Source organism: Pygoscelis adeliae, unplaced genomic scaffold (assembly GCF_000699105.1).
Source record: "Pygoscelis adeliae isolate BGI_AS28 unplaced genomic scaffold, ASM69910v1 Scaffold359, whole genome shotgun sequence".
Taxonomy (NCBI): domain Eukaryota; kingdom Metazoa; phylum Chordata; class Aves; order Sphenisciformes; family Spheniscidae; genus Pygoscelis; species Pygoscelis adeliae.
This window is the reverse complement of record NW_008825553.1, coordinates 441213-444173: the sequence shown is the minus strand read 5'-3', so window position 1 is coordinate 444173 and position 2961 is coordinate 441213. Positions and strand designations below refer to the sequence as shown.

Sequence of the window (2961 nt, the reverse complement as noted above, 5' to 3'; positions counted from 1 at the left end):
ATGAGGCTGGAAATGCCCGTGCAATAGCCCTTAGCTCCTCCAGCCTTTATTTCACAGATAAATGCAGTAAGAAACCACCTCCTTTCCCTTTTCCCCTAAAAGGGATTTGGGGTTTTCAGATCCCAACCATCATCTATCTACAGGGTTGGACCTGAGAATATCCATAGCAAAACAAAACAAAACAGTATTTATACAGCTAGAAGGAAAAAAAAAAAAAAAAAAGGAAAAATTAAATTATCTCCTCCGGAGAACATCCTGCAATTATCCCTTGTGGGAGAGTTTCTCTACGGGAGTGTCAGGGGTGGGATGAAATGCTGGCTTTAAAGCAGACAGCAAGCATCAATCCATGCCCTACCTCAGCTTTCAAAACAGGACTAAACAGTGCACAAACCTTCAGCTCATTTTCTGCGGAAAAAGGAATTTTATTTTTTTTTTTTTTTTTACCCTCCCAAATACAATTTGAACCCTCGGTGAAACGGTCGCGCTGCCAACCTGCACAGCAGAGCCGGGCTGCCGCAGCCTGCGAAGCATGAAGGCTCCCGCGCGCCTGCACGGCCACGTAAAAAACAACCAATGCGGAGTATTTGTTGGCAAAACGTTTGCAGGACCGGAGTGCAGGGATGAGGGTTATTAGGAGCAATTATTTAGGAAATTCCACGGGAGGAGAGGCAAGGGGAGGGAGCCCCTCGGTCTGCATGCGTCCGGCTTGTGAGACGCATAACCCTCCTGCGTGCCTGAGGAGAGGCTGAGCCCAGCAGCTCCGCGCCCGGCTCCCCTACTCACTACTGCATCCGATATTTTTATTTGCCATTTTTTATTCTCCATGTGAGATAATTTCCCTGCATTTCAGTTCCCCTCCCAGCTCGCTGCAGATACGAATACCTCCGAGCGGCACCTCCAGGGAGGACGGCCGCAGCCTGGGGCCGGCCGGGCCATTTTTGCGTTTCTTAACAGCTCTCAAAAATCCTCCCATGAATCGAAAATGACAATTATTACTCAGCATCATTTTTACTCATTTCCCGCCTTCTCGGGAAGCCGGGCTGAGGTTACTCATTCCCACCGCGCCCCGGCCCCAGCCGCGGTTCGCCGGCTGCGTGGGGCTGGATCCCAGCTCCTGGGTGGGTTTGGGAGCACCCACGGCTCCGCGGGATGCTCCGGGGGGGATATTCCGGCTGGGAGAGGAGGCGATGGGGTGCAGCGGGCATCGCAGCACCCCGCTGGCCTTGGCTTTCATTTTATACAGTGCAAACTGAGCAGAAAAGGGTGTGGGGGTTTTTTTTTGAGCGAGGCACAGGGGGAAACTGGTCTTTCTCCCCTCCCTTTGTCTTGCACATGGAGATGGTAATTTTGGAGGGGGCGGGGGGGTAAGGACCTGCTCTTCCCAGCTCAGTGCCGGGGAACGATCCCAGACACGTTAATACAAAAAAATGCCCAATTCTGAACCCTTTCAAGTCCTGTTTTCAAAACGCGAGCCTCGCTGCTTCTGATTTTACGGGGCTCCCGCAGCTCAGGCACGCGTTACGGGCTGTCCACGGAGGCAGACTGTGCGTGTTTACAGACGCACGCGTCCACACGTCGGATTTACACAAACATTTATACACAGACACAGAGCTCTGCTCCAACAAAATATTTTGCAGCAAATCCAGATTTCTGCCAGAATGAACGAAACCAGCACCGGGCTTTCAGAGATTAAGCCAAACAAGGGAAAGCAAGGGTGACACCCAGAATAAAAACTCAATAGAAACGATTTTTCACACTAAATAGGTCTGAAAGGGCCCCTTGCCGGGAAAGCACGGCCGTACATGGGGAACTAAGCACACGCTTCACGCTGCGAGAAAACCCCACTGTGCCACCTTCACGCCAGCCCCAGCGAGCCCCGATGGGGTTATTTCTCTGCAAACATTACAAAGCCTCGTCCCACAAGAATATGTAAAAAAAACCCACCCCAAACCCAAACAAAATCAGCACTTGTGTTACGCTCCTCGCTCCGAAGCCCATTAGAGGCAGTGGAGGTGTTTCCACTGCTGCAATGAGAGTTTGCCAGGACTCTGCCCAAGGAAGGAGACTATTCACCCAAGTGCTTTCTGAGACTGTAAACTACTGTTAATCCAGAGCTTGGGACTGCAGAGGAGGAAAGTTAATAATGAATTCAAGAGTGAAGCTGAGATTGGGTTGCATTCAGTTTGGAAATTTGTGTAAGGAGGATGAAGGAAAAAAAAAAAGAACAGAAAGAAAAGAGCCTAAGACAATAATTGATTACAGAAATGAAAGCTTAATTCATAAAAGAAAAACATTTTCCATCCATCAACCTGCAACCAGTTAAGTGGAGAGTTTTAAAGAAACTGCAACATGGAGAAGGAGCCAACAGGAAAAAGGAAATGTATGAAAGAATGTAAACTATTCAAGTTTCATAAAGAGGAACAAGTAAACAGTTATTACATGCAAATAATTCCTAACATCACTGCTTTTAATTAATGCAGAGAAGTCAAAATATATCTGACATCGTGTGTATACATTCGAAGCCTTTGAGAAAATGTTGCCATATGGCCATTAAAACGCAGTATTCTGATTTTTGTTTAAATGAACAGTAAGTGCTTCGATCCGCAGCGTTTATCGGCGATGAAACGCTGAAATTCTATTTGCACTCTTTGAAATGCAGGTACAGCACGGGCTGCCGGGGAGCCGGCGGGAGGGGAGGGCAGGCAGGGCTCTGCCCCTGCCACCCGCCGGCGTTCGGCATTTTCGAGGCATTTCTTTCCCTCTCCTCGCATGGCACGGCCCCGGTTTCCCTGACGGCTTGTTTTGAAAAAGCCAAGCAGCGCGACGGCGCTTAAGGCCAAAACGATAAAGCCAACCTCCACGGCCCGAAAGCGAAATTTCTGTCCCGCTTTTCCGTTGCGACGAGCGTGGAGAAAATGAGCGAACCTGCACACCCCCCCCCCCCCAACAACCAACACAAGA

The 2961-nt window shown here is 49.4% G+C and overlaps 1 protein-coding gene across 1 annotated transcript in view; it reads right to left on the bottom strand.

The window, feature by feature from the left end:
* The window catches only part of RUNX3 (runt-related transcription factor 3), a 52576-nt gene that overhangs the window by 32952 nt on the left and 16663 nt on the right, over positions 1–2961 (bottom strand). The window lies entirely within an intron of this gene.